This window comes from Silene latifolia, chromosome 1 (genome assembly GCF_048544455.1).
Source record: "Silene latifolia isolate original U9 population chromosome 1, ASM4854445v1, whole genome shotgun sequence".
NCBI classification, from domain to species: domain Eukaryota; kingdom Viridiplantae; phylum Streptophyta; class Magnoliopsida; order Caryophyllales; family Caryophyllaceae; genus Silene; species Silene latifolia.
Window position 1 is genome coordinate 127,873,871 of NC_133526.1, and position 15,447 is coordinate 127,889,317.

General features: G+C 38.7%; 1 long non-coding RNA gene across 1 annotated transcript; it reads right to left on the bottom strand.

Annotated features, from left to right (window-relative positions):
• Nucleotides 1–357: 357 nt before the first annotated feature.
• On the bottom strand, nt 358–2,783 carry LOC141602233 (uncharacterized). Its single transcript, XR_012524402.1, has 2 exons — nt 2,685–2,783; nt 358–636 (listed from the first exon to the last, which is right to left on the bottom strand). It is a non-coding gene; the product is annotated as an uncharacterized LOC141602233 (long non-coding RNA).
• Nucleotides 2,784–15,447: the final 12,664 nt, after the last annotated feature.

Consider the following 15,447-nt stretch of genomic DNA (forward strand, 5'->3'; position numbering starts at 1 on the left):
GCACCAAGAGGTAAAGAATAAGGCAAGGAACACAAAGAAGGAGGAATATCTTCGAGAAAGAAGAAGCATTGTTTAGAGGTTGAACAAACCTTCAGTTTCCGACACTAGGCACCAAGTCTTGATCTCCACATAGGTAAGTTCACGGTCATTGATCAAAGGGCACAACAATTATTAAATGACAATAAACAAACATGTTAGAACCTAACAAAGAGCAAACACACTACAGACTACCACCTTTGGTCCTTAAGTCTACCCATCTCTCATTCATTATTCAAGGTCAAATTCAAGTTTAAATTTGGGGTACACGTGTGTGCGTCGGGAGCAACAAAGGCTCTGATACCAATCAGAACCCCGCTATAACGCGGAAAATATAACTTATAAATTCAAGCGGAAATTAGGAATTTTTTTGAAACTTTTAAAGTTTAAAGCGCGGGTTCATTAAAACCTAAAACATAACTAGAGAATGCGAAAATAAATATTTAAATTATACAAACGTGGTAGTCAAGGTGAGGGAAAATATATCCCTCGAATGACAAATGATAAAAGGTGAGTATAAGCAATTCTACTAAACCGACTACTAGTCCAAGGTGCTCGCTAGCTCACACGTCTAAACCCCACAAATGCATCTTCACAAACCTGTCATTCATGTAAACATGAAAGCCACAGTCAGTGGGGAGTAACTCAGGGTTCTCCTAGCCACATTATGTCAAAACGAACATAACAAAGAACATGAACAAATAATCATATTAGATAAGTTATGAGTGAATCGACTTATAACTAAACATGGGATCATACGTGTTTAAACCAACAAGGATAAAAGAAATGATGGAATAAACAAGTAATTAAGGCATAAGCAATAATAAAATAAATGGAGAAGAAAGATAAGGAAACAGACACGACCACTTTGCCACGAGCACGTATTTCAAGGAGATATGACCAAAGTAACCATCCAAATAATGCAAGACATTTACTACTCTTAGACTATAATTTCCCCGGGTAGGACTACGGTAATGATACGGTCCTAGTCTAAATCTGCAGATTCTCGGGTGTACATCCCGATTCGACGTGCGCCAGCACAACACGCACCCAAGACTCGACTACTCATGGAGACCGAGTACCCCAATCGCCATAACAGCACGAAAGTCGCGGAAAGACTAAGATAAGACTCACTTGCCAACACAGCAGAAGTGGCCCAAAATCACACTTGCCAGAACAGCACAAGTAGGCCAAACCCGTACTTGTTAGAACAGCACAAGTAGGGCGTACATGCATGTCAAGCACATACGATGGTATTATGGCATTTCTACAAGAATACGAGTCACAAGTATAAGACCAACACAAAGTGTAGACGGAGTATCCGACTTAGAGGCTAACTTGAAAGGATGTCCGAGATACCACACACTAGACTACATCCTAGACTCCAACCTCCTGGTAGGACGATGATCATATCGCAACTAGAGGGCTTGCAGCTCACCTCTAGTATCCGATAGGACCAAGACTCAGAGACGGGATTATTAATGTCACATTCATACTTATGGCTTGCGTCTCACCATAATTACGGATGGAAACATCAATCCCGACGATCTTATCGTAACTAGAGGGCCTATGGCTCACCCCTAGTGTCCGATAGAACCAAGACTCACACAACCAAACAATACTAGACATTATTAAGAATACGATTCACTACAAGTAACTATTTATAATAAATATCTCATACTTGCATTATGTTAATAAATATTCCATTTTATAATTTAACATGCCGGTTAAATACAATATAATAAGCGATAATGACTAATTTACGTTATGTGAAATCTACAGGATAAATGTGACCAACTCAAGCGGCTCATTTATGAGCCCATCAAGTTAATCATGCAAAGTCCAACCATGTAATCATGTGAAGTCCAACATTTAAAACATAACAAGCTCAAAAGAAGGAATAAGTATGTAAATTCCCCATATAAATTATAGTGAACCTAATCTATAAAATATAATGAGCGGTAATGAATAAACGTTTCATTTCTCATTTACATGTTACTTGAACAAAGTATAAATAACCGATAACAAATGAATTAACTAATACGGGACAAGAGGCAAAACGTAAACAAACCAAAATCCGAACCACCCATAAGCATATACGAGTCAATAAGGGAAAACTTTGGTCATGATACGAATAAAAAGCATAAACAACCATCATACACAAAGGATATATATATATTTATAGAACTTGAAACGGTAAAACGGGCGCCATTTACTCATACGGACTCCGAATCGAGTGATTCATGTGGCTAAACCACCTAATTTTTTGACGCCAATCCATCTGTCATATTTTCAGTGGCATTGGAAGTCTCACCGGTCAGATACGATGGGTTCCAGGCCAACACGGGTCACCCAAAATAGTCTCAAAAATGCAACTTTAGCAAGCTAAATGGAACCGTCTCAAAACTGAAACTTTAAGCAAGTAATGATACTAGTGACATATAACAACAACCACATCAAATTACCCGTCTTATAAGAAAGCCAAAGATACCATCTTTACTCAATTTAAGCAAGTAAAACCTTGTATAAATCCATCTTAAACAACTACACATATAATCTCATAAGAATCACAATTACTAGCTTATAACAACAAAACATAACATATAAACTTACAAATGACATAATACCGAGTAACCCATCACCGTTACCTCATTATTTCTTCAAAATGCAAGATTCCGACTCAAAACCATGCCGGTTGCCCAAAAGGAAGCTCAAGAACCGAGTTCCCAAGTAAGACCTCGAAAATCATGCCACAAACATCACGGCCAGCAGCAAGGGTGTGGGAAAGTCAAGATCTTACTTACATAGGAATATGGAGGGCGAGGAGAGGAAGAGATAGGCGCGAAAATCGTTGAAAACCGATAAGAAACGAAGGTTTTATGGCCATTTTAGTGAAGGAGGTGGAAGTTGTGTAACAATGGTGTTGTAGTTGTGTGTTTGTTGCTGAAAAATGAATGGTGGAGGGAGAAGATTGGGTTTAAGCTCTTATATGGGTGGAGGGAAAAGAGTAGGATGAAGGCCCAAAGTTATCTTAGGGTCAAACTATCATTTTAAGTCGATTTTACCCTAAAATACAACCCGGACCTACTACAAACTTAAGACGGATATTTTTTTTTTCAACATTATATTATTTTACATGTAAAGCCGCATTTTTATAAAAACGGTTTTAAAATACAAATAAAATTCGTGGGTGTTACACGACCATTTACCAAAGATAATAATGTTAGTGTCGAATTTGACCCGTTTGGCTTTTCTGTGAAGGATATTCCGACTGGGAAACTGATTATGCGAAGTGACAGTGACGGTGAACTTTATTCCGTGTCTACACACCCTTCCTCGAGTCCGTCCAAGTCGCCTCAAGCTCTTATTACCCATGGTCAAGATGTTTGGCATTCTCGTCTCGGTCACCCCGGTCATCAATTTTAAGTCTTTTAAGTTCTCAGCGTCGTATTTCATGTAATAAGACTCATGATTCCAGTTTATGCCCGTCGTGTCAAATAAGCAAACACAAACGTCTACCATTTTATGATTCTACTTCGCATTCATTAGCTCCATTTGATATTGTTCATTATGACCTTTGGATGTCACCTTTATTGAGTAAAACTGGTTTTAAATATTACATGGTTTTAATCGACAATTTTTCTTAATTGGTATGAGTTTATCCGCTCAATTTAAATCACAAGTCTTCGATAAATTCACAAAATGTGCCAGTTTAGTGTTCACTCAATTCCACACAAAAATCAAGTCGTTTCAATGCAATATCGGTCGTGAGTTTGACAATGCCGCCTTCACCAATTTAGCCCACAAAATTGGACTTGTATTTCGATTCTCGTGTCCACAAACCTCCCCTCACAATGGCAAGTCCGAAAGAATGATCCGTCGTCTCTCCGATATTGTCCTTGTTCTCCTACAAAACGCCTCACTCCCTCCAAATTTATGGGTCGATGCCCTTCATACCGCCACACAACTTCACAACATTCTTCCGACCTCCACTCTCAAATTCCAAACTCCCACTTCTGTTCTATACCTTAAACACCCGTCTTATGACCACCTTCGCGTCTTCAGGTGTGCATGTTACCCGAACATTTCCGCCACTCGACCACACAAACTCACCCCTAAGTCCCTCCAATGTGTCTTCCTTGGGTACCACCCAAATCAACGGGGCTATCGTTGTCTTGATATGTCCTCCGGTCGTGTCTACATCTCCCGTCATGTCACTTTAGCGGAATCGTTTTTCCCTTATGCCTCTGTCCCTTGCCCCAAGCCCAATTCTTATCATTTTCTCGACCCAACCTCGGACCACCTAAACCCCCTCATCCTCGCCCAACCCAACAACCCATCTGAGACCCCTGACCCCAACCCGTCCACCCCTGACCTAAACCCGCCATCCCCTACCCCATTTCGTACACCTTCTTCTGCCTCTGACCCCAACACCCCTACTCCACCTGTGACTACCCACCCCCCCCCCCTCGAACAACTCTTCCCCACCTACAGCTTCCGCCTCTCCTTCCCCACCTCCCCCACCACCACCTCCACCTCCACCTCCACAACGTCCTCCACCTATACCCACCGACTCTATGTACACTCGAGCAATGCATGTCATATTTAAGCCTAAAGCCCTCACCTCGACATCCTCCATATCACCCTTACCCAAATCCCCTACCCTTTCCCTAGCCGACCCCAATTGGAAACGTGTTATGGCCGACGAATTTACCGCATTAAAGGACAATCATACATGGGATTTGGTCCCAAAACCTAATGATACATCTATTATTCGCTGTCTTTGGTTGTATCGTCATAAATTTCATGCAGATGGCACATTACAGCGCTATAAGGCAAGACTTGTCGTCAATGGTAAGACTCAACAGGTCGGTATTGAACAGGTCGGTATTGACTGTGATGAAACTTTTAGCCCGGTTGTCAGACCAACGACGATTCGTACTATTTTGAGTTTAGCTATATCCAGGTCATGGCCTAATAATCAACTCGATGTAAAAAATGCCTTTTTACATTTATAAGCATCAGCCGCCCGGGTTTGTTGATCCATCTGCCCCGCATTATGTGAGCAAGCTTCGGAAATCTTTATACGGCCTCAAACAGGCCTCTCGGGCATAGTATCACCGCTTTGCTACCTTTATTATTTCCAAGGGCTTTGTAATCAGTAAATGTGACCCGTCCTTATTCATCTACAAATCACACACGGAAACTGCATATTTATTGCTCTATGTGGATGACATCGTTCTTACAGCCTCAAGTGCAGCTCTTATACGGTCCATCAGCGCTATATTATCTCGAGAACTTGCAATGACGGATCTTGGAACTCTTCATCACTTCCTCGGCATTAAGGTCTCTAGGTCCAAAAATGGTCACTTTCTTTCTCAAGAACAATATGCCCGTGATATCATTAACCGTGCCAAAATGAGCTCATGTAAGCCCAGCCATACTCCCGTGGATTCCGCCTCCAAACTTAGTGCGAACTCCGGTCCGCCATTGATGATCCTACTTTATATCGTTGCCTTGCAGGTGCTTTACAATATCTTACATTTACAAGGCCCGATATCTCATATGCCGTGCAACAAGTATGTCTATTTATGCATGATCCTCGTGCCCCGCATCTTCACTTTCTTAAGCGCATTCTTCGCTATCTTCAGGGTACCATAGGTCACGGCATAACCATTTCCCCGTCTCGGTCACTGAATCTTACTGCTTATTCCGATGCTGACTGGGGTGGGTGCCCTGACTCACGACGTTCTACGTCCGGTTATTGTGTCTTTATGGTTGACAATATCATTTCCTGGTCGTCTAAACGACAGGCCAATATTTCCCGATCAAGTGCTGAGGCCGAATATCGAGGCGTTGCCAATACTGTTGCCGAGACTAGTTGGATAAGAAATATATTACTTGAGCTGAAAGTCCCAATCCAACGGTCAACTATTGTGTTTTGTGATAATATTTACGCGGTTTATTTATCTGGCAACCCCGTCCAGCATCAACGAACTAAGCACGTGGAACTCGACATTCACTTTGTTCGGGACAAAGTCAAGCTAGGCGAAGTTCGTGTTCTACATGTCCCGGCCGAGTACCAATATGCAAACACTTTCACCAAAGGCCTTCCACATCCTCTTTTACAACGGTTTTGCTCCAGTTTGAGCGTCCGTTCTCCTCCCATTCCGACTGCGGGGGCGTGTTAGTTAGTGTATATTATGTAAATATTAGTTAGCATAATATCTTCCTATTAGTTAGCTAGTATTATGTAAATTAGGTAAATGTATCCCCTAATTATAGCTAAGATAGTTTGTACACTAACTATATATATTGAATGATAAACCTAACCCTAATCAAGGGATTCAATCCTTAACAATTATGTCGTATTATATAGAGCTTCGCCTTGGAGAAATGGAGTGGAAAGATATGCTACATGCTAGGAGCTCGGGCTTTATCTGTTATCTAGGGAAGCAGCCCTGAATACTGGACGTGGGCATTTGTACCTGGATCCAGGTACTTGAATCTTTCAGCTTTCTTCTTCTACAACTACTACAACTACTACTACTTTCGCACCTCATAAGAATTACATTCTCGACTTCTCGTCATAATTGTTTAGTTGGTAAAACTATTTAGGGTAATATTTATGACCATTTTTTGAAACATATCAGTATAAGACTACTCTTCTCGACTCTATTGACTCCCTTTGAAGGAAAAAGAATTAAAAGTAACTGTCGGACTCCAATCGTCCGAGTCAAGAATCCTAGAAAAACTCTATCTCGTATTTTTACATTTGTGTAAAAACCATATAACTTGTCATTTGGAACTTCCCAAAAACGAAAATATATTCCCATAATACACATGTCAATAAAATGAGAGCACCTAATATGCGCTTTACAATAATATGTGTGGGTGTAGGTTCCCAGAGTGTTATATGCTTAATTACGTGTTTTGGTTGGAGATCAGAGGCAAAATACACACCACATTGCTCTCACAAGGCACAAACTATGGCACCTTTTTCGTGTTCAAGATTGAATCCGAACCTAGAAGTAGAACTGGTTTTGGGCAGCCAGTGAAGGTATCTTTATCAAGGCTTGGTTATGGAAAGCAATGGCTATGGTTTTCAATGTATATCTTTACACTGTCTGGCATCAGAGAAACACCACAAGACTACAACATTCTGTTATGAGGCCTGAATTGTTACCTGCTCAGATTGAGGAGGTTGCAGGAAGAAGAGGGTGCAGTAAAGCTGACCCTGGACTGTCTCACAGCACCAATGGCTGGTTAAGCTGCCTGTAGTGTAGTGAGGCTTGGTTATCTGAATGGTTGTAAGGTGTTTATTTGTTTTCTGAGCGTGTCGGGGCTTGAACCCCTATCCTTGTGTATGAAACTTGGTTTTTTGATATAATATATATACTCACATTTCAGCAAAAAAAAAAAAAGGCTTGGTGAAGATGGGTTGCCAATAGATAACAATCAGGTTAATGAAATTAAGCAAGTATATCTTAAAGCACCAAGTCGTGATGAGTATGGATGGAGGAGAGAAATCTCCCCTGACCTGCTTCCAAGAATAAGGGGTGAAGGATGGATGGAGATCGAAATGGGAAGGTGTGAAATAGGAGTCGAAGGAGAAGGCGAAAGGGTGGTGTTGGAAATGACTCTTAAAGAGATTGAGAGACTTCATTCTAAGAACAGCCTTGTTGTTCATGGTATTGAACTGAGGGCTTTGTCTTAATTCATCTACTTACTATTCAATACTATAGTACGGAGTACAGTATTTGCCAATCATGGAACAAGCAAGTTTGCTAGTATATGTAAATGTTGGGTGCTTTAACTCGCTGGGTGAGATATTTTGGCAGTTGTATTAATTTGTTACTCATATGTTATCCCAAAAAATGCGTCATTGATTGAAACTTGGGGTGTTAACGAGCTGAGGTGAGCGAGAGCTTGAGCTTGATCTTGCTTGGCTTGTCCTCAAAAACCAAAATTCGAGCTCGAGCTGATCTCGAACTTACCCGAACTTGAAAAAAATGTGCTCGTTATCAGGTTTGCGAGTTTTAACGCAAGTTGGAGCCAAACTCGGCCTCAAATCGAGCCTATATATAATTGTTAATTTTTTCATTTTTTTCTTCCGACATTTTCGATAACAAAGCTCGAAGGTTATATGTAAAAATACTTTGCAAATCAGTGAGACATTTGATATGTATGATACAAAAAGATAATCACGATAAAATATATTTATAAAATATGACTAATATCATATCTAATCACACAAGTTCGAGCAACTCGCGAGCTTTTTGAGTCGAGCCAGCCTTTGCTCGGTTTAACTAGTTAAACTCTGGAGCGGAGCTTTGACTGAGCCGATCTCGAGTCGCTTACGAGCTGTCTCATCTCGTTATCACTCCTAATTGAAACAATGAGGATTAAAAATTAAAATGACACTCCAATATGATATATATATATATATATATATATATATATATATATATATATATATATATATATATATATATATATATATATATATAGAGAGAGAGAGAGAGAGAGAGAGAGAGAGAGAGAGAGAGTTAGGTTCTTGTGAGTTTTGGTTCTTATGGTGAGCTGCGAGTTTGGAAAATCTCAGCCACTAGATTACATTAGAGATGAATGGTCAAGATCTAATCTTAGTTGTCATATAAAAGCATTATCATTTAGCTATTATCTCTTTTTTTTCCCCTCTCACTTCGTCCGTCAATCATTATTTCTTCCAACTGTTTCTCTCTCTAATTAATTTTACTGCAACCGTTTATCTCCCTTCTATTATTTGTTAGATTCGTATATCTCTTATTAGACTCTCCTAATAACTAAGTGTTTATTAGTTTGGTCATAAACTAAAAGAAACTTATGCATGCATAACAAAAATAGAAGGTAAGAAGAAAAATCGATTATTCTTACATGAGGGCCGAAAATGGTTTATACTAATTTGGTCTCCTACCAAATTAGTCTTCTTAAGTATATTCCAAATGCCCCAAAAACCTAGATCTAATTGCAAAATCTACTCCTTAAGGATTGTTCCAAGGAAATTCCTCTCAATACATTTACTAATTTTAATACTAGAAATTAGTAGATGTTCCTTTAAGTTTAACTAATATAGATTATTACTACTACTAGTAATTAGATCTTAATATTAGTATTTTAGAATGATGTTAATATTTTCTTTCTCTCTCAAAATAATTTCTTTTTTGGGAACTAAAATAAGATGTAGCATTTGAAATGAAAATGTATGAGAAAACAATTCTCATTTTGTTTAGGGGAGAGAGGGGTGCGGTGGGGTTGAGGGGAAGAGTGCCCTATGGGTGCTCATATTTTCCCTCTATTTCTCTTCGCAAGTAAAAACAAAGAGCCTATCACAAATAAGCATGCACACACATTGTCTCACAATTGTTCCCTCTTATTATGGAAAACCGGTTTCCATATAGATAAAAGGGATCCATTTTAAGTTTGTAATATTTGTCAATTGTAATATGTGACATGTTACTAGACATGTGATAATGTAATGCAATTTTAACTTATTAAAATTCTTTACATAAAAATAAATAACACAAATAGCAATACATGATTACTTATACTTAAAATGGACCATATTTATTATAATTCACAACACCTTGTGATTATAATACATTATTCATTCTAATTATGTTTCATAAACAATAAGAAAAACATCATCTAATTTAAAAGATTAATTAACTTGTATCATCATAAAACTAATTAATTTATCAATTAAGAGTGTTACCCTATAGGTATGACCTTAAGGGATCAACTGATCACCACCGTCACACGACAGTAATGTCAAACTCTAGTCAGCCAACCATTACCGATAAATATGGATCAGTTGACAATAAAGTATAACCTTTCCTCATGTATTCTTATCATGAGATTTAAACATGTGATCGCATTATTGTCGAGGACACATACTCCAACAATCTCCCACTTGTCCGAGACAAATGTACGTCACCAATTCTCTTGTCCTATTACTATCTCCCACTCAATGCAAGGTGTCTTGCAGGTCGTACTTACATTTGATCATATCATGAGTGGTTTCCTCGATCTGGAGAATAACTGTCTGACCGGAGTCATCTACCGTAGTTACTTTCCGAGCGTGGCCACGCATTTTTAGTTCATTACTCCTCGAGTGGCCTTGAGATATGAGATAACCCTGACAGGGATTGACAATTCCTGTTGCACTCTTCCCTTTGATTAGCCACAGCTCATCATGACCCAAAACATGCCCATTAGACCCCAATTACGAAGGTCGCTGATCATAAATCAAAGTCACTCTGATATTGTGCCATCTTAGGCGAACAGTCATTAGTCAAAGAATCGACTCATAAGAATACCATAGTAGCTCTCGCCACGACCAGGCTATAAAAATTGCCAGAACTCTATAAGCGATTATAAGCCCGACAGAGTGTCCCATACAGTCTGCCTATGTGATCCACTAGTCATCTCTTATGACTCTATGGCACTTGAACTTGCCATCAATCGCATCACACTCTAGTTAGTTCGAGATGTTACCTTATGTAAGTAACTATGGGCGATTACTATGTTAATCTAGTTCACTTTAATGGGATTTAAAATTGTCTCAACAACCCATTTGGATATGACAAAGTAATGAAAAAAAATTAAAATTTAAAAGACAAATGCGATTATTCTATATGAACAAATAAAACAACATTTTATTTCATTTCAAATAGTCTAGTATAAACTGGGCATACGTTTAAGCCCCATGGATATAACATGTCCATCGTGTTTAGCCTGCGATAAAGGCTTGGTGAGCAGATCACCTAAGTTATCATTTGTCGCAACCTTACAAATCGCAATTTCCTTCTTTTCAATAAAATCTCTAATAATATGAAATTTTCTGAGTACATGTCTTTAGATCTATTACTAGACTTTGGCTCTCTAGCTTGGAAGATGGTTCCATTTTTGTCACAATAGAGAGTAATGGGATCTTTGGCGGTAGGAACTACTTTTAGTCCTTCCACGAATTGCCTAATCCACACAGCTTCCTTGGCAGCTTCTAATGCTGCAACGTACTCAGTCTCCGTAGTAGAATCCGCAATTACAGCTTCCTTGAAGCTGCTCCAGCTGATGGCACTACCATTGAGCATGTACACAAATCCACCTTGTGATTTCATGTCATCTCTATCTGTTTGAAAGATCGCATCTGTGTAACCCTTAACACATAGCTCGTAATCTCCTCCAAACACTAAGATAGAATCCTTAGTCCTTCGCAAGTACTTGAAGATGTTTTTAACAGCTATCCAGTGACTCTCTCCTGGATTCTCTTGATATCTACTTGTCATGCTCAAGGCATATGAGACATCTGGACGAGTTCATATCATGGCATACATGATTGATCCAACAGCAGAAGCATAGGGAATCAACATCATGCGTTCAACATCTTCGGGTTCGGAGGGTGATTAAGACTTGCTCAAAAATATCCCACTACCCATAGGAATTAAGCCTCTCTTAGACTGGTCCATGTTGAAGCGTCGAAGAATCTTATCAACATAAGATTCTTGACTTAATGCCAATATCCTTTTGGGTCTATCTCTATAGATCCGGATACCTAATATGAGTTGTGCTTCTCCTAAATCCTTCATTTGGAAATGATTTCCTAGCCACTTCTTGACGGAAGACAACATAAGAATGTCATTTCCAATAAGTAGTATGTCATCCACATACAGTATAGGAACACAACATTGCTCCCACTGAACTTCATGTATAAACATGGTTCCTCAACACTTCGAGTAAAGCCATTTTCTATTATGACATGATTAAATTGATGGTTCCAACTTCTTGATGCTTGCTTAAGACCATAAATGGATCTCTCAAGCTTGCATACTTTGTTAGGATTTTTAGGATCCACAAAACCTTCGGGTTGTATAATGTACACCTCCTCTTCTAAATGCCCATTTAGAAAAGCGGTCTTGACATCCATTTGCCATATTTCATAGTCATGAAATGCTGCGATCGCTAACAGTATCCGAATTGATCTTAGCATAGCCACGGGGGCAAAGGTTTCGTTATAGTAAAGACCATGAACTTGAGTAAAACCTTTTGCCACTAGCCTAGTCTTGTAGACATCATCATGTCCTTCTATACCATTCTTTACTTTGAAGATCCATTTGCACTGAGAAGGTCTTGCCTCTTTAGGCAAATCCACCAAGTTCCAGACTTGATTTTCATGCATAGAACTCATTTCGGATTTCATGGCTTCAAGCCATAAAGCTGAATTGGGACTAGAGATTGCAGCTTTGTAGGTGGCGGGTCCGTCACTTTCTACAAGCAACACATCAAGACTCCTATCCTCTTGGATAAGTCCAACATATCTATCAGGATGGCGAGAAACTTGACCCGACCTCCTCAGTTGAGGAATAACAGAATTAGACGACGAAGGAACGTATTCTTGCGTCTCTACTTCGGTTTGTGGCTCTTAAACTTTATCAAGTTCAAAATTTCTCCCACTCTGTCTCTTAGAAATAAACTCACTTTCTAAGAAGACAGCCTTATTAGACACAAACACTTTGTTTTCATGAGGTTTGTAGAAGTAATATCCTCGGGAGGTAATGGGGTAACCTACAAAGATGCATTTTTCGGATCGTGGGTCTAGCTTGTTGTCGGTCTTTGCCTTGACGTAAGCATTACATCCCCAAATCTTCATATAGGATATATTAGGAACCCTTCCTTTTCCACATCTCATATGGAGTCTTTTCGGTTGCCTTTGTCAGACTATTATTCAATGATTTGATTGCGGTTTGGATTGCAAATCCCCAAAACGAGTCGGGTAACTCGGTTTGACTCATCATGGATCAAACCATATCTAGTAGGGTTCGATTTCTCCTTTCGGCAACACCATTAAGTTGCGTTGTACCGGGCGGAGTGAGTTGTGACCCGATGCCACAACCTTTCAAGTGTGAATCAAATTCATTACTAAGATACTCTCTACCACGATCGGATCGTAGTGCCTTTATCTTCTTGTTCAATTGGTTTTCTACTTCATTTTGAAATTCTTTAAATTTCTCAAAAGCTTCACTCTTATACTTCATTAAGTAGATATACCCATATCTACTTAAATCATCGGTGAAGGTTATGAAGTAGTCATAATTTCCCTTAGCGGTGATGGTCATCGGTCCACATACATCGGTATGTATAAGTCCCAACAGTCCACTAGCTCGAGTCCCTTTACCACTAAAAGGATTACGATTCATTTTGCGTAGGAGGCAAGATTCGCATATACCATATGATTTAAAATCCAATGGTTTAATGACATTAGTGGAAACTAATCTTTTGATGTGATTCTCATTGATATGACCCAATCGACAATGCCAAATGTACGATTCATTTAGATCACTTGATTTCAGTTTCTTCGATTGTATATTATAGATGTCTTTATTGGGATTAAAAGTTTCTAGAATATAAATGCCATTAATAAAAGAGCCTCGGCCTATGACCAAGTCATTTCTTGAAATAATACAACAATTGTTTTTATGGCAAAATTAAAACCCTCAATTGAAATAAGGTTCTTAGAAAGAGAAGGTTCATAAAAACAATTATGCAAATACAACTCAAATCCATTTGCTAAAACAAGCACATAAGTTCCCTTGGATGTGGCCGCTACCCTAGCTCCATTCCCAAGACGGAGATCAACATCGTCGTTGCTCAGCTTTTCCACGTTCTTAGCCCCTGTAAATGATTACATAGGTGAGAGCCGCAACCGGTATCTAATACCCACGTTGTGGTGGAAGTAAAATTTACATCAATAACATAAATTTCAGAAGGAATTTTACCGAGTGGAATAACAAGTCCATCCCTAATATTTCCCAAATATATGGGGCAATTCCTCATCTAATGTCCCATGCCATGACAATAATGCCATTCATCATCAACTTTGGCTCCTTTGGTAGTCCCACTAGTCATTTTGTTTCCATTGTTGAATCTTCAACCTTTCCTTCCTTTTAAAACAATTTCCTTTAGTTGCAAGAGCTTGCTTGCTAAGACTCCCACTAGTTTCGGCATCCCTTTCTTCCAAAGATAAGGATCTCATAGATTTAGCGAGATGGTTTTCCGGAGACACATTCACAAAAGATCTAGTCATAGTAGGAGGTATGGTGGAAGTAATGAAATTAAGGTTTCCATCGGATTCGATCCCAAAATGAAGCTCTCTAGTAGTATCGAGATTGTTGTTGGAGCAAATATCGTCAAATAAGTTATGACAAGACTCAATGGTAATAGGTGTTGTTGCATTAGTAGGATCCATTGCGATATATAAACTACAAACATGGAGGTAAAGGAAATATTAACATTTGTCATTTAATCATACTTGCAAACATTTTTAAACAAGTTTTAAACATTTATATAGTGACCTCCACCCAACTATTATAAATGATCCCGAGATCCAAATTCATATGAACTCGGGCATGGTGAGCCAATTCATCCCTTATCAATATAACTCGGTGGATTAACTCTTTAATCGATTCTACTTCTAGAACTCTCGGCCGATAAAATTACTCTAATATTTATCTTTAGCCCGGAACACATGCGACTACGGTCACTAATACTTCCGTTGAGCTCAATCCAAATTTCGATGTAATAACCTTTTACTACCCACTTAGCCAACGTAACAAGTTTAGCACCCCGGTAAGCCGAGCCTACTTCCTTATGAAATTGAGATTCATGGTTTCTACTATTTGGTAAGGCTAATTCTCAATTATTATTTAGTGAGAGGTCTTGTCAATTTATTATCTATCACGTTTTAAATGAACTAAAGCGATGAACTACGATAATTTTAATTGATACGATCGATGACTCGATAAAAAAATATGCATGTGTCATAATGGCGATTTGGCTATGCATGCAAACATATAAAACAGATGCAAAGCATAAAGATAAAATCCTAGTATGGCCTTCCTAAAATAGTAAATCAAATAAACTATTTACAAATTCGAAAACCAACTCCTTTAGTCCCTTGAACTTCATTTGGGACGCACTCCAAGGTAACATGGTCTTTGTCGGATCGCCTTCTCGAATGGCACCATCTTCAAGGAACTCCGGAATAAATAAATTACATAGCTTTTTTACATTATACAATAAAAAATAAAAACAAAACTAAATAAAATAAAATTGATACGAGATCACATTAATTACAACCGAATCGATATCCCCATTCATTTCGGGAAATACCAATTAAAACTAAGGCCATACTAAGTACAAATTACATAATTCAAAATTACATAAAATAAAATGTGACAATCATACTAAATAAAACGCAGCCTTAATATATGTATAAAACCTGCCATGTTATCTGCCCAATCGGCCTATTTAAACTAATATCTTATATATGGTCCGGTTTCATGGATTATTGTGACAATTAACCTATTAAAATCA